At 38.4% G+C, this 24,140-nt stretch overlaps 1 protein-coding gene across 9 annotated transcripts in view; it reads right to left on the bottom strand.

Moving 5' to 3' along the window:
• Positions 1–23,919, bottom strand: part of RNF144B (ring finger protein 144B) — an 89,082-nt gene extending 65,163 nt beyond the window's left edge. For 4 of the 9 annotated variants that reach the window (XM_068199899.1, XM_068199918.1, XM_068199894.1 and 1 more), the window contains exons 1-2: positions 23,748–23,910; positions 4,773–4,820 (exon numbers count right to left, since the gene is read on the bottom strand). The gene's annotated coding sequence lies outside the window, so the exon portion shown is untranslated. Of the gene's footprint in view, positions 1–4,772; positions 4,821–23,747 lie in introns of all 9 variants that reach the window. The other 5 variants (XM_068199933.1, XM_068199905.1, XM_068199925.1 and 2 more) reach the window with 4 other exon arrangements.
• Positions 23,920–24,140: the final 221 nt, after the last annotated feature.

The following is a 24,140-nucleotide window of genomic DNA, read 5'->3' as shown; positions in this document are numbered from 1 at the left end:
AGCTCAAATTTGCTTTGCATGCAGCAAACTGAACTACACAGACAGAGCATTCATCCTCAAAGAAAACTGAAATTACTTTGATTCTGGTAATTGTTAGGTCTAATATTAGCAGTGTCTGGGGAAAGAGAGCTATGCTATCCTCCATGGAATCACTTCAAGGCACCTTAGCAAGATGGATAAAACTAAATGCTACTGCCCCAAGATGAGAAGAAGCTAAGTACTTATGTCCTCATTCATGTGCCAGCAATATTTGGAAACAGCAGGGGTATAGGTAGGGCAGAGGTAATAGGAGTGGGGTTATGGTAGGTGGGGAAGTTGTTGGACTGCAGTGAGAAAGGGTGAGGACATGAAAAAGGTCTGGAGGGATTCCCAAATGTTCCTAGGGAGTGGGTACCAGCAAGGAGTTAGAGGGTTCTGAGAGGGGTAGAATGTTTAAGAGCAGTCAGGGACGATCTGTGCTTGTAGCAGGTTTTCTTTGCCTCCTTTCCCCCTAACCTTCCCCATTCCTCCACACAGTCTGACCTCAGTACAGCAGATCCCTCAGCCTATTGCTTTTCAACACTGTATCTTCTTTCCCTATCTTTTTCTCTGGCAGGCAAAGCACCCCAATTCCACCTCCATCACTCTTACATACCATTCTCCAAATACTTGCTTTCTTCCTTTTCCTCCAAGAGCTTCTAGCATGTAAAAGCAATAAAGTGAGCTTGATGCTACTTGGAGGAGAGAAAATTATAAAATGGACCAAAATGTTCTTTCCTTGCTCTCTTTGCAAGCTGTTCTGGTCAGTTAACACTTCACCCAACATCAGTAAGAATCTTTTCTGACTAGGAAAGATTCCTTCTTGTAAATTCATAGCCCCCTTTTGAACAATGGATATTTTGAGTCACCAAGTCTCAGGAACCTGAAAGAAAAGCCAGATGAGAATAGATCACTCTTATCTTGAAACAGTTCAAATAGATCTCCTGCTCTTGGGCCCACTACATCTTTACATTTCTTTACTTCCAAAAATTTCTCTTGGAGGCAGAATGTTTTGTACAGAACACCACCACCAAGGGCTAAAAATAAGTTGCATATACCTGTGACTGGAAACAGTACATCAGGGCCAGGAAAATACAAGACAGTGAGGAATGTTTGACAGACAAAGAAAGTGTCTCAAGTAAAATTACCCTGCTGCTGCAAACATTATTTAAGACAGAAAAATCTCCATTAGTTTCTAGAACATTGGTCCCACAAATAAACTATCTCTCAACCTTTGTTTAAAGTCTCATTTGCTGCTTTGATGACTGACTTGCTATCGGGAAAAAAATGCCCTTCATTTTTCTAAATAAGCAGCCTACTCATTGTTCTCTACAAAGTCTGCTCTTGAAACAAGTGTACATTTGTGTTTATGTAAAAGCTTTATATTTGAAAGCACAGTTGTACTAATTTTGTTTCATAATTTCAGGCTTCCCTCTGACAATAAAAAATTATGCTACCTAGAGTGATGTAAATTGGGTACCATAATAACTAATTCAATTTTTAATGTCTCTCCCTTTCTCTAATATCAATTACCTTCTGCAACACCACAGTGTCCTTGAAAAACACTCAAACAAATTATGCACAAGAACAACTATATAAGGAAAAATCAAGAAGATGTATAAAAAATATATATATCTGACTACAAAGAGTGTGTTAACCAAGACCACTGTTCCCCTACAGCTTATAGAGTGGTCCTCTTTTATGATTTTTTTTTTCCATCAGCATAGAGTAGATTTTATATCTCCTCCTCTCCCCCCAGATGGCATCAACTAACACTGGAATAAACACACTCAGTCTACATATAAGCCAGTGTAAGATGGCAAAGCCTTTTCAGGCTGCACTAGAAATTCAGACCAGCTAAGAATCATTTTTGACATTCTTGAAACATATAATGTTTGGCCCTTTTTTGAAAAGCAAGGTCAAAGGTTTTGAAAAACACTTCCAAAGAAGCATAGCTACATTTTACATTCACCTCTGCATACAGCAATCACATTTATTAGATTGCAAGGCAGACTTGGGCTTCATAATACAGGAGCTATTATAAACTAACCACCATGTAAGGAAAGACATTTAAAGATGGACAGGCAAGCAGAAAAAAATATAAACCATGCACTTAAGATAAGTTATCTTAAAATAAACCAATTGGAAAGGGAACATGAAAAAGATCTTGATTGCTAATCAAAAATATGTATAAAAATTTAAACCAGTATGATGCCTACATATAAAGGCAATGTTTCGCAAAAATTCAAACACTTGCTATGTAACAACAGGCTAATCTCCTCTCCTTTTAAAGACATTGATTTATTTTTTTCCTTGAAAAGGGAAGCCTTATGCTATTCTAATGAAAACTGTGGTTTTGATTATTTAATTCAAGATACCAAAATGCCTCAGACATAGCCTCAATGACAAACATGACATGGTATTCTTTTGCTTTAGCCTAAGGAGCCCTCTAGTGCTCACTAACAGCAACCATAATAAATTATTTCAAGTAAGGAACTTCCTTGCAAATCTCTACCTATTAGCTCTACCAAACACCTCCAGCTAAGGGACAAAAATGAATCTGAGGTACTGGATGATACATCTGGATAATGCATGAAGAAAATAACTTAAATTCCATAGTTAAGACTATTATTTGGAAAATATGTTTACGTTGCTTTCTTATAATTTGAAAGGACTCATGGGTTTAAACAACTTTCAGTCATCCTCTAATAATATTCATTGATACAAGTTTATTTATATATAGAAAAAGAGCCTTAAGTTTTCAAAATTATTCAGCTCTCTCAGTCACCACTGATGAAAGTCAGTGACAAATGAATCAGGCTGCAATTATCTCCAGAGAGGTATTTTTTTCCATAGAGGTCCTATTCAGGTAACTTCATGAAGGACCACCCCATTCCACTTTAAACAATTAATTCACTTTAAACAAAAACCTTCAGATCACGTTGTGGAGCAAAGGTGCTATTAGCTTAAGACTTCTTATTCATTCATTTGGGTCAACAAAACTGCCTGTGGAGATAAGCTGTGAACCACACCATGACATTCCTCAGTGCTACCATAGGCTGTAGAAAAAAAAATAGAGAGAATATGACTTCAAGTTCCCTATCCACCATCTGAGAAAGGATTTTAACCCATTCCTCCACTGAAAAGAGCTGCAAAACAGAGAGATATGACAATACATAAAATTGCACAAAATTTTCTTACATTTTGTCTGAAGGGAATCTACTGATAGACTAATTTGATCCACTCTCTAATGTCCAATATCCTGAGTCCCTGTTCCTAAAAAAGTTTAGTTTAGCAGCACAGTACTTGTTGAATCTTCCAACCCCCACCAGTAACAATCCCATAATGGATTTACCAGTGAAGCTATCCTAGAATGAATACCATTCCCATTTTTTAAGGGGAAACGGACTCTTATCCAAGCAGCTGTAATAACAGAATGAAGTTAGTACAAAATTGTAACTAATTTCCTTTTCTTTTCCTAATATCAGCAAGTTACTGTCACTTACACCTTAGAAACACTATTTTGTCAACTGCAGTCACAATCCAGATGTGAAAGAAAAATACATTCTCTGCACTTCAAATTTAAGAAACTACTTATATACTTACAAACACATGCCAGAGCATTATTCTTTCACTGTGCAACTAGTGAAAGACTAAATACTAAATACTAAATTTATACTTATACTAATACTAAAGCCCACACCCAGACTCTGCAGGAAGCTTTCAAAAAAAAACCAAAAAAAACCAAACCCCCAAAAAATAAGCAAACCCCTGCAAAGCCCCTCAAAGCACCAAACCTCCCCTCTAGTTTAGCTGAGGACCTATATATCTTGTATTTACTAAGGCACAGACAGAGCCTTTGGTCCTAGCAATGGCAAAGGGTTGGATGTAACACTGCCACCCTTAGAGACAAGAATCTTGCACAGGAGATGATGAAGTTTCTTCAGCTCTCACAATTCCCCTAGACCCCAGTATGCACCCAAAATTGTCCAGGACAAGGACTTTTACTACCTGAGCCAGGAGTAGAGAATATATGTGTCTAGAGGATAATGAGATGGCAAAGATAAAACTACTGTGTTCTTTAAGTTATTACTTGTATGGACTAAATTGTTACACTGGTACTTCTACAGCACTTTAACTCGCCTTGATACAGCTCTTGAAAGTGAATTTTAAAAAGTTTCTCAACCTGAAGGATCCTTGTTGTCAGCAAGAGAGGCAATTCTTCAGCTACACCAAAGCATTTTCTTTAGGGAGATAATACAATAGATGTCAAAGTATTATGACATTTTATTCTTGCTTCTTTCATAATTTGTAGTAGTTTTTTATATCCACAGCATGACTGCAATTGAAAAAGGGCTAGAAATGTAATGCTGCAGTGAGATAAAAGCTAATATATTAAATACTCTTACAAAAAATATTAGATTTCTATAATTTCTTCATTTTTAGAAAGACTGTGCAAAAGTTTTGAGAATGAAGTTTGGTAGCAAAGACATGCCCTCTGACTAAACTGATATTCATCCTTGAGATGTCATTTCAAAGTCCAATTTTGGATTTGTTTTAGTATAATGTTATATTATGTGCAATCAAAATCACTGCTAAATTAACAGGATTAGGAAGCGTAACATCTGCCTTTGTCTGAGCTCTGTTAGGCAAGCTGGACATATGAAAAGCCACATAGTGACTTCTTGTTCACTCTTCCATTAGGAAGAATATAGAATATGTAACACAGTCTTAACTCCCATATGTTTACTTACAGGATTCTTTCTTCAGGGACTTGAAAGGATACTTCTGTGTTGCAGTCGCTGTAAGAACAAGTGTAAATTATTTTAATATGGAATGAAAATGTTAATTCACTTAACTCAGAGAACATCTGTGCAAAACTTTAGAAAGGTTCATAACATCCTGGCATTAGCACAAGCTGGTTATCTAAAAGTAAGTGAAATTTATGTTTCCTATGAAATCAGTAAAATTATCTAGAGAATATAAGAAAAAACAAAATACATTAAATCCTGTAATGAATTTAAGTCTGTGGAATTATTCTATTGAGGTCATTGATGACAAGGTCAAAGCGCATACAACTTCACCAAGAACAACAGCACCAAAGAAGACCTTGTTTTCCCAAAGGAAATTTACTGCTACTTTACTATTATATTTTCCCATGTAAATCAGAGTTCAATTCTCAGTGTCCTGTTATGATTTCTCTCTTCCTGTAACCTCCATTAGAAAATGAAATGCAGTATGAAAGAAAGCAGACTGACACTAGAACAAATTAATTATGATGCTCTGACACAGGGGATTGGATTTTTTTATTATATTAATGATAATACAGATTAATTTTGAAGAACCCTACTGGTCCTAATTCACAGAAACTAGAGATGCCACAAGACTGTTTTGTTAAAACAAGCAATAATTTTCAAGGTCAGGGAAGAACTTTGTATACCATTATTTGACAGGAACATTTTCAAATACTTTCACGATTCAAAAACATGTTTGACGGCTGCTCTCAGGTAAACTGTCACAAACACAGGGTTTCATTTTCACCCTGACAAAGCCAAAACTATCAACTAATCTATCCCCTGAGAAAGACACAATATACCAAATTAATTCAACATTTTTTTCTTCTCCTCTTGAAAAAAGGTCAGAGTAAGGAAAAAAACATGCACTACAGATCCCTATTGAGAGATGACTCTGCAAAGGTCAACTCAAGTAAGCAAGCATATTTTCTTTATCTGAAAACTGAAAACCATAGCATGAATACCCATCTTCTGCAATTGTTTTAAAAAGAACTGTAATTCTCTAGTTACAAAGGTTACAAGTGCTTCTGTCTTCACCTTTTAATCGTACATTGAACAAAAATAATTTGCAAGCTGTAACTTCACATTTTCTGTTCCATGTTGGATTAATGACCTTTTTTTCTTTTCCACTTCTCAGAGAGATTTCAGAAATTAACACATTTTCCTTCTGCAATCAAAAAGGTTTATGGATCTCATAAGACTTTACATTGATCTCTTCAAATGCCTGTTAACATTACATGTAAAAGATGAGGAGATTTATATATTTGCCTGAGATGATTTCAACCCATTTCAAGTGAAATAAAAGTCAGACATTAAAAGTTTTACAACTGTTTCAAATAAAGTCAAGTATTAACTGAGTTCCTAGTTGAAACTGAATCTTCCTTTAAATTCTGTGGAACCCAGAACAAAGCAGGGAGCTGCTGCACAATGGCAGTACATGCTACAGCCACCATCCTGCCTGGAAAAATCAGTTTGTAGCCCTGTACTCAATGCTCACTTCTAGCTATGAAAGCTTTAAAGAGAGCAGCCACCAGTCCTTCAAAGGCCTCACATTGGAAACTGGTTGAATTGTACAGAATGAAGAATGGTGTGACATTAAAATTCAGGACTTCAGAGCAAACCATAATAGTAAACAACCAGAAAAGCAGCCAAACTCTTGGACCTTCCAGAGGCAGCTGGAGTGCTCACCTCTCAGCAGTGTCTGCTCTCCTGGTCCAGCAGTGCAGTTCTGAGCACATGTCTAGGGGCTGCCTGCAGCTGTGCACAGACTTTAGACAAGCTCAGTTTTGATTCCCTGCATTTACAGCATTGTGCCTCATGGTAACATATTACATGATAAGCAATATTTAGCACATAAATCTCCAATATTTAAATAACATTATGAAACATAATTTTAAGAAGTTATTAGGTCTGTAATTGTCCTTCCTACAAAAATACACTCAAACTTTTAGGGTGCCTTCAAAGCTCAAATTTACTAACACTGACATAATAAAAAAGAAAATAATGTATTAGAACTCAGCTCCATACATTAGAACCAGCAAGTTTTCTCTTCTAAAAAAAACCTAACTTGGAAGGCAACAGGATTTGGGAATTTTTAAAAGTGTTCTTTGTAAAAGTCTTTATATACATTTAACTATTTATTTAATGAAGAAGTAGCAGGGGAAAAACCAACTGTTCTGAAAGCTGTCCAGCTCCACAAAGCTTCACTGTGTACTTTAATATCTGTGTCTCACATGGCATAGTTGAGCCCTCTTTATGTACTGAGAGACTGCTCTAAGGTCTTCCTAGAACAATTTCCAGGCTGAACTACCCCAACTCTCCCAGCCTGGCCTCATATGGAAGGTGCTCCAGGCCTCTGACAGCCTTCATGGCCTTCCACTGGACTTGCTCCAACAGATCCACACCCTTCTTATGCTGGGGGCCCCAAAGCTCCACACAGCACTCCAGGTGGGGTCTCACCAGAGCAGAGCAGAGGGGCAGAATCCCCTGCCTCAACACGCATCACACTTCTTTTGATGCAGCCCAGAATGCAATGGGCTTTCCTATTCAGTTTTTCATCCAGCAATTCCCCCTCGACTCTCTCCACAGGGCTGTTCTCAATCCACTCATTGTCCAGCCTGTATCTATGTTTGGGGTTGCCTCAACCCAGGTGCAGGACCTTGCACTTGGCCTTGATGAACTTCATGAGGTTTGCACACTCCCACCTCTCAGGCCTGTCCAGCTCCCTCTGGAGGGCATCCCTCCCCTCCAGCCTGTCAACCTCACCACACAGCTTGGTGTCATCAACACACTTGCTGAGTTGGTGTTGCTTGTACTACCCAAGTACAAGCAGTAGTCCTAAAGCTAAAATAATGTTTAGTGAAGAAACAACCCACTGTTTTCTCAGAACACATCCCCCCTTTGCCTTGTCAATGTCATCAGGTTGTCTGAGTTGAGTTTGAACTAACAACTTTTTATCCCAAACTCTTCTGTCAGAGGGCCGAGGGAAGAGAACAGACAATGAATAGGCAAATGACAAATGAGTGCTCGGTGGCACTCATTCAGAAGATGGACATAGAGAGGCAGGAGCTCGGTAAATTCACACACACCAATTTTCTGGATGAGGGAGGTCCTCAGGGGCCTTCAATTCCCTCCTGCCACTCCAAGGGTATCACCATATGCACACTCTCAATCCCTCTATGCATTGTGCCAGCCCAGCTTCTGCCTGTGCTTTAATTCATTCCTGCACCCTTTCATTCACTAGTTGGATCTCCTTAGCTGATGGACAACAGGACCATCACAGCTCCCTTAATTCCCAGGCAGCAACTCAGGACAAAGTAGCACGTGCATGTGTCTCCTGAGAACAAAGAACCAGGTTACAAAGCGCACAAGGGGAGTCAGAGGTAATAAGCACGTAATCAGTGCTGAAAGGCGCTCTGCACACTCTATGACTTTTTTTAATGCCTGCCTTTTACAGCTTTTGTAAATTAACACACTTAGCAGGCTGGTGGAAATCTCAGTGATGTGTAACAAAAAATCAATGTATTCAAATGTTAAAACCAAGCAAGTATAAGTTTCAGGTTTTAGGAGATATTAGAATTGTAATTTATTTTGTTTTGCTAATAAAAATATGTCCCTCTATACTATGTAAAAAATCTAATGTTTTATTCAGTAAATAAAATTATTCAAATGAACTAGTATTCATATTACTTTACACTTGGTTTTAAGACCCAAATCAGCTAATCTCTGTGGATGCTGCAAAATCTGATGATTAACACTGACTTTATTAACACACAAAAAAGAGAAACATTTCATAAGAGCTAAAAAACCCCAGAAGCATTCAAAATAATTAAAACAGTGGTTTGTGTTGTTAATGACAAAACAGGTCTAATTATTTTTAAATTTTCCCTTTATGACAAAAGACCAACTTTTTTTATTCAAAAGCAAGTCATTAGAACTGTGAGGACAGAAAGACACGTACCCTCAATTGAAATTCTACTCAATTTTGTACTTTGTTATTTTAAATATTTAGATGTAATATGTCTTCAACACCTTCCAATCTGGTGTAACTGTGGGCTTCCCCTAAAAAAAGAGCTCCTACTTGCCTCGTTCCCCCTCACCTCTCTCTTCCTTAGCTTTGTCTCCACCAGGAAGCTGGTGGCAACTTGTGGAACCACAAAGACGGACCTGCTGACAGATCTGACAGAAGATTTAGTCTTCTGCCAACCTCCAAAAAAAAAAAAACAATTTTTATCAGACCAGTTTACTGGACTTGCCCCATGAACAGAGGAAGTATAAGAATTGGCACAGAAATGTAATAGAAATCCCCTTCTTCCTATGGGGATGGCAGTTGTACTAGACAACATCATATCCAGCCACATGCTCAGGGCATAGTTTTAAGCTAAAACTGATCTAATTTCATCTAACCCCCCAAAAAGAAAGAGGGTCCTGACTTTTGTTCGTGCCAGAATAGCACTGATGTAGGCATGTGATCTGCAAGGTCTGGGCACTGAGCAGAGCCTTAAATGACAAAAAACCTGATCCCTTTCCCAATGGTCCATGTCTATTATCCAGTTAATTATGTGGCTAATAAATGCTAGAAGTAGCATAAAAGAGAGCAGCAACACTTAGTGAGTGGCCAGGAGGAGGACAGAGACAGAAGCACAGACTGAAAGTATTTTTATGTAATGTCGAGGACAAGGGCAATTCCTCCACGGGCCCAGAGCAAGGTAAGGGAGGAGAGGAGCTCCACCTCGTGAGGCCAACAGGCACATTAGTTCTCTGTAATCCTTGCGTAGACCCTTATGATGGATGAATGGTCAGGCACATGAGAAACTTTCTTGTGTTTGAGTGAGTTCTACAGTTTTCACATCCTTCCACTCCCCAGTATTGTTCATTTTCTTCTGACAGTTTAATGAATGACAGAGTGATCTTGCTAAAGCAGCACCATTTCTGCAATAAATAAATGGGAGTTCTCTTCCCAGTCCACTACTATTTCAATAAATAAATAAACCAAATAATTTCACATTTATCATTTCAATGGTTTTGTTTTTTTTCTTCCCATCTTCATCTCATTGTACTGAAAGGATCTGGAAACCCACTGCCAAACATACAATAACTGTACATGCAACATTTGTCCACCCCTCTCCTCATCTGCTATAAACATTAATTATTTTTGCAATTACTTACAGATTTACTTTTAAAATATCCTGAAACACTTGAGTTCTTTTTCAAATGTATCTGAAGATGTCAACTGGTGCAAAAAAAACTATAGACAAATTTCCATGTTATACTATATTTGCCAGAATAAAATGCAACACAGAAAGCAAAATAGACCAGTAATCAGCTCTTCAATGACAACAGAATGCAAGTAAGCAAAAATCTGCATTCCGAAAAACAAGTTTTAAAAGTCCCAATATGCTGTAAGCATGAAACATTTAATTTACATGAGTCAAAAGTAGAACAGAAATAGGTGCAAGTCTATGAAGATGACTTATTAACCCTTTACAGAAGAACCCCAAGCACAAAACCAGGTATCCTCAGAAGAAGGCAGAATCCAACACCTAGTAGTAATTCCAAAGAAGCTGCTTCCAGCTGCTCTGAACTGTTTCAATTAATTTTCATGAGTGTTTCCCTGAGGTCAGGCGCAGAGCCCATGCCAAAGAACATGACTAGTCAAAAGGGAGTATTTGGTTTGGGAAGCTTCAGGAATATTTAAGGGGGCGTATTTTGGAGTTTTTTGCAGGTTAGTACCAGGAAAATTCCAGATTATTTGGTCTAGATTACAAGAGAAGAAAGTGATGTGTAACTACTTGGAGGTTATAAAGAAGCTTAATATGCATTGCTACACACTAAGTTTAAAAAGCAGTCCGTGTTCCCCGCCAGAACTATATAAATGAGAAAGACTCCACATGTCCATCCAAATCAATCTGTACAGAATATAATCAAAACTCCAGAGAAGGAAGCTTGCCTTATCCCACCACTAACTGCATTCAAAATTTCCTCTTGCAAAGTTTCTCCAGTACTCTTCCACAGTTTCTCTGTGTGAGGACCTTTGGAATCAGGAATGCTCACATGAGAAGCAGATTTTTGTACTGCTTGAAAAGTGTGGAAAGATATTCAAGAATACATTCAAAAATTACATGAATAAAGAAAAGGATTCTTACAGCTTATCTACACAAAGAAATTACTCAGTATTAATTGAAGGTATGAATATATAGTACAAATTCAAACACTCAGCGACTACTTCCACATGCAATGAGCTGAACACTCCAGTATAATGGGCATTATGATTCAGTATAATTTACATTAAACAAGAATATTCAGTAACACCCTAAACTGCAGTCAGCATGGAGCAATACGTGTTTTGTACATTCTGCCTTTTTCCCCGGCAAACTCCCTTGGAAGAAGCATTTTCAGTATCAGTAAAACATAAACAAAACAAAACAAAAAACAAGAAACAAACAAAAAAACCCACCAAAACCACCTCACTATACAGTTTAATTTAACACAGATTTCCAGGAGAGAGCACATTCCTATTTCACTGTTTGTAGACAGATCACTTACAGAGATGTTCTTGCTACTGACGCAAGTCCTGCCAAAACCTGAAAATGTCAGGGAACACTGAAGCTGTTAGCCCTTTTTGTGCCTGGCCCACTTTCTGCAAAAGATGGCCCTTGCTGCAGCACAGTAAGCAATCTGTCCGTGCTTTGTGCCTCCCCAGTTCACAGTCCCCTGTATTTCCTTTCTCTGAACATAAGTTTGTGCTGTGTACCATCAGTGAACAACCCTGGCCGCTCAACAAGTATCCACATTGTTCTGCTGCTCTTTGTCCAGCAGACTGAGGAGAGGAGCAGAACAGAGAACTAGACATAGTAACCTCTGCAGTCACCATACCACAACTTAAAAGGGTTTATTAGCCAGAACTTTTGGGAAGATTAATTTGAAAAAGCTTTTAAAATGTATTAGTTAAACCATAACTAAAGTTTAAAAGCAACTGTAAATTGCTCTTCTTTAAATTACTTAAGAAGTAAATTTAACTTAATTTACTTCAGAATTCACAAACAAAAGTCACTTCCAAACAAAAGAACACATAACCATAACAGTTTTTAATGTGATTTAATTGATAAAATTTTGATGTTAGCTCAGATTAAAAATAAAGAATGTTCATGCAGTAATTTAGAATATTTTTTCCTGAATGTTCCTATGTATGCAAGCTGAGAGACTGCTATTCATTTTTTCTGAGACAGAAAATGCAGTGAAGACAGAGGGCTGTGTTTAGAACTGGGCAGAAAAGTAGCTATGAAGAAGTGTGAAGTGAAAATATTTCAAGTAAGTATTTTTGTAAGGCACTTGCAAAAATGACAAAAATTGCTCTGTTGCCTAGCTCATTTTTCAACTGAATTACTTAACCAGATGGTAAGCCAAGATATGTGACCTTCTGTGCCAAGTAAGGTCACATATCTGGGGTTTGGGGTTTTTTTCCAACAAAGTTTAAAAGTAAAAAATAGTCTGAAAAGACAAGCAAAACTTTTTTTTTGAAAACTAAAGGTGAATGCATATTCTAAAGGATAATTGCTTAGTCAATGAAACACACAAAAGAGATGTAATCTAAAAACACTCAGACTTCTAAGAAAAAAAAATATATAATACCACCCCTGTATTATTGACCATTCTGATGCATACTGCAGGCCAAATTCTACCTTGCCAAGTCACCTCTTACACACACCAGAGGGAAAAAAAAAACCACAGAAAATGGCATATATGCATATGTTAAATAAGAAATAGCCACAATATAACAAAATTCTTACTCTGATGAGCCATGGCATTTGTTTTTAATAAGCCTTAAGTTCTGTAGTTAATGCTAGATCCTCTTTCACTTTTCAGCATCTGCATTCCCTCACAGCAAAGCCTGCTGCAGATTAGATGGAGGCTTAAACTTACAAATTGAACTGATATTTGCAAGTCAGAAGTGACACACAGAAACTCTGCAATTGAATCACTCAGTCTGGGTACACTCCCAGCTGGCTTCAGTAACAGGATACATCAGATTGCAATTTACCATGGACAAAAAGACTTTTCTCACAGTTGCTACATCCAGGACTTTGTTAAAACATTGGAAAGTTTTTACGAGGCTTTAGGACCTGACAGATCTTATAGCAAATTTTAAGGAAAATTAAGCAAATTGTTAGTGTTTTGGACATGTTTACTTTTAAAGCCCAAAATGAGAAGTGTTATAGAACAAACAGACTTAATAATATTAAGTAGTACTCTCTTATATAAAGCTTTAAAACCTGTTACACAGATGGCAGCTATGTTACATTATTAAGGTCTACAATCCTGTATACAATTGTAGAAACCTTGAGTATGTGAATAATCCCCCTTTATTTGGTGAGCAAATCAGGAAACCACTCTCATAGGTACTTGCAGCATTGGGATTTCAGGACCTGTTTCTGAGACGCAGACTTCTTCCAACACATCAGAGTGTTTGGGTTACAAAACTCAAATGTGACCAAGGATCTTGTCATCAATGCTGCAATCCACCACCAAAAAGTCTAATTCTCATGAGTTATAAAAGCTGCTTTACATAGTGGGTGTTAAGCATTTCCCTTAAGGCCTAACTAAGCCTCCAAGGAAGCTTCATCCCATCAAAGCAGCAGCAAGTGCAGTAGGTATTTATTAATTTGTACTAATTTACAGCAGTTTAAAAGCACAGGAGTGCAAGCCTCACCAAATCATAGCAACCAGCATGCAAGTCTTTCAAAACAGCATAAAGCAGCTAAGAGTAAACTAGAAACAGACACCAAAATTTTAAAATACTTTTTCAATTTTTTATTTCCAAAGTAATTAAACCCTCAATGAGAAATAGCCAGGCTAAAACTGTCAGATTATGCAGTTGTGTTTATATAACACCAGTCTCTTTCTCCAACTACATTTCAAATGGGAAAAGCATACATTTTTTTTTTTTAATCAAAACCAGCCAAAGTATTTTCCCATAAGCTTTCCAGGAAAGTCAACCTCTGGACTAAAACCAAGCATAAAACTTTCATCAGGAAAGGAGAACATTTCATTAAATTGTGAATATGCAAAGACAACATTCAAACATAAAATGATGGAGAAAATTCTTAAGTAACTTTCCACTTAGCAGCTACTACAGACTACCACCTATTATAACAAGAACATAATATAATAATTTATTTCAAAAAACTCAACTGAAGTCAAGGCACAGGCATTATATTGTGTGCTCTCCATTTCGGTCTCAGTTTTCTACAATAATCTTCAGCATCAGGAACAAATGATCAAAAAGCATGAGAATTTGTTCTACTCTACAAAGCTACTTTTGTCCACATAACTATGCATGTTTTGTTCCAAAAAGCAGTAGATAATTTCATAGAATCACAGGATTTTGATAAGCTTGATGGTTTTCATTTTTCCAGTATTAAAGACTTTTAGCTTATTTATAAAATAATTACTTGGAGAAGCTGGGATATTTATTTTGAAATATGTATCACCTTCCTCTAAACAGAAGAAATAATAAAAATAACTGCAACAACAAAGGTTTTGTAAGAAGAAAAAGTCTGAAGTATCTTGTAAAATTATTTATATAAAAATATAGGGTAAAATTTGAAACACTCCAGAAACTTTTGCAGAAAATTAACAAACCCAAGGTCTATTTTACCAATCCTTAAATCTTTTTAAATTATTGTAATGCCTCTTTCTGTGGATATTGGATCATTAATAAGGTTTAAGTGAAACCCTTGTTCTACATAATGTTCTAAATAATGCATCATCTTAAGCAACCTCAAAAAAAAATACCAGTTTTGAAGTTAATTTTGCATTTCAAGATCTACCTTAAAACCTGTTCACAATGTACATAAAAATGTGTGAGTGAGAATACAGGAGACATCAGACCTGTGCATATTTTGCTCTCACTAACATCTCTTTGCCCTAAAATAGGGCACCTACAGTAACAGATGTTTGGTTGCTTTGAGCTGGAATCCTGAAAGGCACAAACAGCCAAAGTTTTAAAGTCACCCTCAAAAACTGAAGAAAATAATCGTGTTACAGTTTTCGTGCCAGCAAAGCATGCATCATAAAACACATACACATTCACAAACACAGAAAATAATACTTAGAAGAGAAAAGTCATCAGTTTATATTCAATATATGTTCGGGTTTCTGTCCTGAATCCCAGCTGCCTTTCATGGATGGCAACCCAGCATTTCATCCTAACACACCAAGCAGTAGAGCACAATGAGACTGCTGCTTCATAGGAAGCAAAACCACCAAAGGAGACAGAATGGGCATCAGAACCATTTCCAGATAAACTGTTTCTGTTAGAAATTAAAGGTCTTATGGAACTGTACAGTTTGATCGGCTTACTGTTCTACTGACTTTCAGGAAAGATGTTGTAAATTTCCATTTTCTTTTTCTACTGCCCACACAGCGTGGATAGAAATCAGCAGACTTGGAGCCTATTTCCAGTTCTGCTATTAAATAATATTCATACTATATTAATCCTCATTTTACTAAGACATAAAAAGCAAAAAACCCTAACCAACCAAAATAACAAGGAAAAAAACACTGACTTTACCTGAGCAGCTAGTCCAAACTTGGTGGTTTGGAGGTGGTTTCATGTAGAGACACTAACTGACAATCTCCAACTAGTTTAAGAATTTCACCTAGCTAGTCTGTGCATTTTCTGGAAAAGCTTAACCAACGATGCCTGTGGGTAGCAATGTGATGTTATTCCTGGAAAGTGTATTTGTAGTGTCCACATTTCAGAAGTGGCATCTTCAGGCAATTCAGTACTCAAATTCTGCCTTCTGTGACATCCTTGCAATAATTTTCACTTGTACAGGGATTGCTGTAACTGAAGTATTTTACAAAGCAATCTAATTTTTAGAATTTCATCAAGTAAAATAGTGTATTGATATCATCTGCAAAATAAATAGGATACTAGAGTACTGATTTCCATTTAAGTGGATACTCTTGTGTTTGGGTATTTCAACCAGAAAGGCTTAGCCCAACTTGACAGGCATGACTCAAAATACAATGTACAATTCCATTGTCCATTTTGAGAACTTACACAGCTACCATTCACCAGGCATCACACAATATTTCATTTTGTGAGTGAGCTTCAGAATATCCTTGCTAGAGCATGATGCTAACAGCACCAAGGTTGTGGGCTCAACCCCCATATGAGCCATTCACTTAACAGCTGGACTTGATGATCCTTGTGGGTCCCTTCCAACTCAGAATATTCTGTGAATCTTTAATTATTTACTCCATATTAAGTCTACAAAGCCCAGGTACAGAAACCTTCGCAATTTGTCTTTGATGACACAGGAGGTAACAGTCAGATTCATACACATAGGACTTGAAACTTGTCTTCTAGTTCCATATACAAAAAGCCTTTCCACTTTTTCAAAGATGAAGAATTAAGCAATATTTGGTAAAAATATTTGAATTTTGAGCAAATGTTTTCTAAAATCCATCAACACATGTAAATGCACTACTTTATACTAGGAAGACTTCAGAATGTCTCTGTTATCATCATGCGAAAAGGACTGAAATATCAAAAAGTCTGTTTAAAGGAGCAATAAAATTTACAACTACATGCTTCTCTTCTGTACACAAAAGAAAAAAAAAAGAAAAGGAAAAAAAAAAGGGCAGCCATTCAAGATCAGTGACTAAAGTCAGTGTCTTCCTCCACAACGAATGGCTGAAGTCCTAGGGGTAAAATATGGGAGAAGTGAAATTCTGCAAAACTGGCTCCAGCTTTTGCATAGCAGCTTCTCCAATCACTCCTACTCCAGCATCTTAATTTCTTTATACCATACCAAAAGTAATGAGTGTCCTTGAATTTCACTCCTACTTGTTACAAGCAAAATTATCCACCTCACGTTTTAGCATGGGGAATTTTCTCTTACCTATTATAATTCCTGCAAGCCAGATCGCTTCATCTGGTAATTACCAAGGTGCAGTCTTTATTTTAAGCTCTCGTAAGAAAGAAATTTTTATCATCATGTCCACAGCTGCTAGTCAGGAATTATTATTTTCACAGCTTTCAGACCTGGCCACATCATTTGAATGCACTATACAATGGCACATTTCAGAATGATGAACTTCTTCAGCCGGTACATCCACTGGAAAGAATGGTGATTGATTCAGTCCTCTCAGCCTAAATGCACTCTCCCTTTTTATGGTTTTTCATAATCATGACTGCATATGGATACCTCTTGGAATTACTGTAATGTATGCATGTCAATACAAATCTATCATGCTCCAAACTCTAAATGAAACATATCAATTAAAGTTTACTTGGAAAAATGACAAATGAAAAGGCAACAGGGTGGAGAAATATAATTACAGAAACTACAATTAAAAACTTCTAAACTTTCTAGAATGTTTAGATTAGGCTGCAGCTCTGCAAAAACTTCAGAATATTTATTTTAATTTTCCCCTTCATGTAACAAGCAGTTGAGTCTCACCTACAAAATTAGGTATTAAACCACATTTTCTCCAAAATAAGGATACTACTATCGAAAGTGATACTTCAGGTGGTATAAAATTTGTTTCCACTTAAAAGTATTGTAACAACATTTAAGTAAGACTTTGACAATCCATTTATTCATACTTGAGTATCAAATTTCTGTATAATAAATAAAATTAGGCATTCCCCCTTTACATACATTAATAATTTAAAATATGTCTTTCCAGGTTCTTACACTGAAAACAAACTTTATCCAAATGGCCCCTTAAATATGCATTAACACAGAACAAGAACAAACCAAGACCTGACTTACAAAACAGTAAATTGTCTGTCCTGTGTTAAACCCCTGCAGCTCTCTACAGGCTTCCTGCAACTTTCCTTGGTGTCCTAGGCCATGGTGGAGCCCACCTCACACTAAGAGGAAGCCAGATGCAGAAACCAGGGAAGCCTCTGAGTCCAGCCACCAGAAAGGAATATATGAGCTTCCCATATTTAAACTGCCTCTCTTTCAGAATATCATTGCTGGAATTCTTGTAACACTTTAAAAGCCTTTCTCATCTCAACTTTGCAAGTTTATTTATGTGTGTGCACATAAAATAGTTTCTCTAAAGCCTTTAGTTCTGTCATATCAGAATTTCCACTAAAAAGTCACCAGGACTGAAAGCTTATAGCTTTTAGCCATATAAAGCAGCACTGCGGTTTCTTGTCTCTACTAAAAAAATATTTCCAATTCTGCAAGTCCTAATAAAGAGGGGAATCAATTAAACTGTGGATTATCCAATTTACATAAAAATCCTGTATTAAAAACTTCGACTTGAGCTGGAAAAGTAAAAAAAATATAACAGAAGCTATTGAACAAATTCAGGCTCCAGTTATAGTCAGGTAAATCTGTGGTGACAGCTCTGAAACAAATAAAGTTACCATGGTGTAAAGTCTGAAGTAGCTGGGAACAGAACTTGGCCACCTGGCATTTACTTACTTCACTAAACCTAAAGCCCTGCAAGGGTCAATGAATAACTACATAGTTTGTGAGAAGAAATGCCTAGAAACCCAGGATACAGAGGTCAAATAAGGATAAATGCTTTTCTTCCATACTGAACTTTATGGCTTTTGTTAGTCAAAGCCAGGTCATGGATATTGCTTTAATATGCTATGAATATTTTCATTGTAAAATTACATTAATTTAAAAATAAGGCATGATTCATACAGAATTCACATGGAATTTTAAAGTAGATTGAATATTACAGCCAGATGTATAAACCTTTAAACCACTTCAGTTGGGATTTCTTTTTCCACATAATAAATGTAATTGTTTCAACTATGGACTAGGAATATTTGGATACTTTAATATTTGTTTCTGCATCTAGTTTATGTATTTCATAGCAAACACCAAGGGCCTGAACCTGAAAAGTGTGAAGATTAATCACAGCAGCAGTCCCTTCAAAGCTAAGAAGCTTTTGTAGTGTTGCACTTGCACCTTATATGAAGCAAAGCGCACCTAAACAAAAGGTACATGAAAATCAACTTTAAAAAACTGCCAAAATTATAGAGAGAACAGGCTTAAATGAATGCTATTTAAAATAAAAATGAAACCTCAATTACGCTTCAGAATATTGCTTGTAAGGATGCAAAATGAAACCCCTACTAAATGCCATTACCCCATTATGTTAGCCTCGGAGCATACTTGCATTCCAAAGCTTCCAGTCGAGAGAAACCCCACGCAAATCCCAAAGCAAACTTCAGTTAAACTTTAAAAGTTCACCTCTTTTGCATAAGGTAACGCAATTAACACACATGCCTCGAGCCAGCAATCACCTCCTCTTCACCTGAAAGGCGGGGGTGGAGAAGCTTCGGGAGAAGGAGGCAAGGGGCTCAGCTCCCTTCCCCGCGCTTGCAGGTGCCGGTCGGCGCCTACCAGGGCCCCCCGGTGAAGAGCGAGGCGCCGGCGCTGGGAGCGCAGCGCCCCCCGCTGCCGGGGCGCGGCGGCCGCTCGGGACGGGCGGTGCGGGGCGGCCGAGTCCGGGCGGCCGAGTCCCGGCGCCCGCTGCCGCTCCCTACCGTTGCCTGGCCGCGGTTTTCTCCTGGATGTGGGCGGGCGGCACTCCAGGGGCGGTATCCCGCGGCAAGACGGCCGGGGAGCTGCTGCGAGCCCCCGTGCCGCGCTCGGGTCCTGCCGCCCTCGCAGCTCCTCTCCCGCGTCGCTCATCTGCCTCCCGGCCCGGGGGATGGCGGCGAGGGCAGGGACCGGGTGTGCTCCGGCCACCGAGGCCGCTGCCGGTGGCGGCCCCGGGCGTGCAGTTGCAGGCGGTGCTGCCGCCGCCGCCTCCCACAAAGGACAAATTCATTTTCCACGTCCCGAGCGCGGCGGCGGAAAGGCTCGGTGCCGGGTGCGTCCCACCGCTACCGGGCGGCTGTGGGGGGAGGACCTCTCTCGAGAAAGAAAAGCCTCTTGTCTTCTGGACAGCGTCGAATTATATCATGTCAGGAAGACAAGTTATTACCAAGATCACCTTAAATTATTAGAAAGCCACAGTGTTTTCCTTTTTCTCATATTTGGTTCTTTGGTGGTTTTTTTTAAATAGAGGTTGCCAATACCTATACAACAATGTGTGTGGAAAACCACTAGTTTCACTTTGTAGCACAACTTGACGGTCTAAGTGTAAACTCCTCCTAGTGCAAAGTAGTAATAGCCCCAGCAATGTTTTCCATTTACAGTAAGTTCAAAAATGTGAAATTGTAAATGAATAGTACAAATACCTATGGACTTGTCAAGTAGAAATTTACAGACTCTAACCTTTAAGGCGTAAATGAATGGACAGTGTTTCTTTTTTCAAAGTGTGAGTTACATAACATTTGCATAGCTCGCTGGCACATCCACGCACTATTCATTGCAACGCTCTCCCCAAGGTAGCAGGACTCCAGTAACTGAGTGAGCATTCACTGCGGGTTAAATTCTGTCCTTGCCATGCTTTACTCTGGAAACCGTCCTGTGAGCACAGCTCAACAGTGAGAAGCGAGTGGGACATTACAGCAAGGGCCGTTTTACACCCCTCACCTTGGCGTCAACAGCAGAGTTCCTTAGGGCTGTTGCCTGCGGGAGCTACAAGTCATCCGTGCTCAGTTCCCAGGCTCTTCCTTCTAAATACTGCATCTGGCAGTAGATCTAAGTACTGCATAGAACACATAAAAGACATGCATGCTTTGACTGAACAGAGTTGTAGGTCTTCCCAAACACACACAAAGTGGTAATTTTCAAACCCTGCAAAGTAAGATTTGACTTTGTGGTAAGTGGAAGGTAAACAGAAATCCCCACACAGAGCTCAGTCTGACAACTCATCAATGTTGTCATTCAGACACAGATGAAAAACATGTATTTATATCCTACTTTGATTCATTGTCTGTCTCTGATGTTTCTTTGTACTTTACAATTTTGTTGAATCTTGCACATACTTACCCTGAATCAGGGCACAAAAAGGGATTTCTTAAGTATAGTGAATCTGTTAGATTGATTTCATATTGATTACACATTTCATGTTTGCAAGTATTTGTATCTACAGGGACAACTCTTTAAGCTTCTTTAGGGTCAGGCATGACAAACCTGATGATGGATGCAATAGCCTGCTAATCCTGAAACATTTAGATGGGGTATAAAAAAGGAAATGATTGTAGGATGCAGGACTCCCTTAGGAAACACTGGACAAATTGAGTGTTCTTATCAGTCAATAAATGTAAAATACCTTGCACAAATGTGCAGTGAGCACCTGAAGATTCTCAGCTTATGTTATTGATCACATCACAACTTAACTGCATACTACCCAAATAGTTTTCAAGTTCTTGTCTTTTAAGATGTATTAATTAATACAATTATTGGTTCATATTTAGATTCCTGCTTTCAGCAGTGATTAAATAACCCTTAGATTCAAAAGCCACACACTGCTCCTAATGGTAATAAAGATGTACTTGGCATTTGCAGTTTTCTCAGAATTTCACAGACCAGGCATTTTGACATTTCTATGAAACCTTGTCACATGACTGTTAAAAAACCCTGAAGTGTGGACACACACAAGCATATATATATATATTTAAATGACTCATACAAGAACACAAAGCAACAGTATCTACATTATTAAAAAAAGTAGCATCCCATCATTTGTTGTTGTGGTATTTTACTCTATGGATAAAATTCCAAATGAGAGGTACTTAGTGTCTACTTTGATGCAGGACACTTTCTCTGCAATCCATAACTGACCTTTTCTGTAGTTTTGCCCACAGCAGACTTGCCAGTTTCTGTGCTGATGGCAGGACATTACAGTAAACAGGTCACTTTGGAAACAAAATAAAGGCAACCCTGGGGGACTTTGTAAAGGGAAGCCTACATTTCTGCTCCCAAAAGCTTCTCATACGTAGTTTTATGCTCTATACTGAGAGCCAATAAACATTGCTTGCTAATACAAGCTGCTCTGAACTAACTGAAAAGAGCTGTTTTTATTAATTAACAGCAGCTGGTGACCATGTTTAAAACTGCACTGTCCGGTGCACTTCAGCATAAAATAAAAGCTTGTAATGTATGCTGAAACATTAAGCAGCCCCTTTTTACAGTCCCCTCAAACTAGTTTTCACCATTTAATGCTTCTGAGCTATGATATCTAAGAAATGTACCCTTTGATATCTAAAAGTGAGCCCCAGGTACCTCCAGGAGAACTGTGTTTCCTAGAACTGGCATCTGCAGATGGAGACAGCTGTCAAAACTCACTGTGTCCTTAACATTAGGACTCTTAACAGTTGAGAAGCACGCTCTCTGTGATGGAATAAGGAGAGCAGGCTATAGGAAGCAGCTCTTAGGAACCACTTAAAATTACTTATCCCCTTCCAATTTGTCCTTTTCCCAGGACCAAGGTTTTTAGGTTGCATTTAGAATCTTTCATTACACTGTCTAAACACCTTAGATAATGCTAATATTTTATACCAATATCATTATCTCATCCAGGTCTTTCAAATCTCACCTGAAATAATATAATTAAGTGAACTTCCTCAGATTGGGAGAAGACAGCAATATAGAAGTGTTGATACAGCATATCATCCCAAAGCAGTATATTGAGAATCAGCATTCTTACTCATAGTCAAAATGAGAAGACAAACCAGTTTCAAACTATTTTCTTGAATTTAGAAATTTTCATTTAAAACATATCTGGTCTTTTTTTTTTTTTCAAATTGGTCCCCTCCTTCTCCCAAATTATAGCTTTGCAGATTTTTTCTGAAGTCTTCTTAACCTATATTGTCTCAGTCTTATCTGGGAGATGCAACAACCAGTTATTAAACTCTTGATAGCATACTGAAACTACTCCATAAAGCTGTAAATCAAAAAGATACTATGCAGGGCAGAGAAGGTTTCAAAAAACACAGTCAAGAGAAGTTATCATAGCTGTTGAAGTTCTGCCAGAAGAACCTGTGACAAAATGAAATTTACCTGCACCAAGTATATAAATTCCTAAATTACTTGATTTGGTTTATGTTTAAGAGTCTGTCAGCTACTAAAGTGGTATGACTTCACTAAAGGGATCAATGAAAACATTATCTTCTATTTCTCCTCAAGATGAAGGTGCATCTAATGTGGTATGTGTAGAATATCAACATATGTAATTCAGTTAGGCAAATCATCTCCATTGGGTAAATACATCCCTCTTTACAAAAGACGACCTAATTTATCATCACAACCTGAAGCACAGCCTTTGGATGTCTTCTGTCACAATTCTGAATTAATCCAAACCTATTCATCTTACAGGAAGTAGTTTGTTGTCTTCAAACATCTGTCTTGTGCCATTTGTGTAGCCCATGGCTCAATTATATTTTTGTCTCCTTATTAACAATAAGCTTGTCTAATTACATATTGTTGGTAAATAATTTACATTTTCCCTTTTAAAATGACCACCATATGTGATTGCACAGTCTTAAAAAAAAAAAAAAAAGCTTTTTAAAGGAATTTGCATCTCTCTTGCCTAAATTGGGCGGTGATTAATATGCCCTCCCAAGACTATCCTTTTGTACACAGCATATAAATTGTAGTATTTCCTAATATCTTTATCCTACAGATTGCCCAGAGCATCTGTGGATGCCTCATCCCTGGCAGTGTTCAAGGCCATGCTGGACGGGGCTCTCAGCAACCTGGGCTAGTGGAAGATGTCTCTGCCCACAGCAGGGGGATTGGTACCTGATGACCTTTAAGGTCCCTTCCAACCCAATCCGTTCTTTGATTCTAACTATTTTGTAATATTTGTGTTACATGTATTTCCTGTGTTACATGTGTACATGTATTTGTGTTACATGTATTTCATGTATTTCCTGCTAATTCTACGGAACTATGTTTTACATCCATCTAAGATGAATAATTCACAGAAGTGTGACAGTCTTTTCATTTCCTCTCTTTTAATGTCCCTTTACGTCCCAAAGTAAGAGCCACATACCAACAGCTCCTCACAGTAGCCAAGAAACTGCTCTTGGGATAACACGGCTTTCAGACAAGTCACCTGCACTGGCTAGTTCGGGTTGCTTTCCTGCAACATACCGACTGTGCACTCCCGACTCCTGTTGAAGGCAACGTGAAGACCAGCCTGGCCACCTCTCAGGCTCCAACCTAAGAATTGAACTCGGGCCACAGCGCGGGGAGTGGCCCTCGGCTCTTTCGGGGGCCGCCTGTGACCCTACAATTTGCAAGAACAAGGAGGCGACCTCGCTCCTCAGCCCTTGCCTCCCGCTGGCCTCAACTCCCCGGCCCGAGCGCGGCGCGGCCGTTGCAGCGGCGCGGGCCCGCCCAGCTCCGCATCTCGCCCGCGCCGCCGCCGCCGCAGGGATGCGGG

This window comes from Anomalospiza imberbis, chromosome 1 (genome assembly GCF_031753505.1).
Source record: "Anomalospiza imberbis isolate Cuckoo-Finch-1a 21T00152 chromosome 1, ASM3175350v1, whole genome shotgun sequence".
Lineage (NCBI taxonomy): Eukaryota > Metazoa > Chordata > Aves > Passeriformes > Viduidae > Anomalospiza > Anomalospiza imberbis.
The sequence above is the reverse complement of the archived record's forward strand: the minus strand, read 5'-3'. Positions and strand labels throughout refer to the sequence as shown.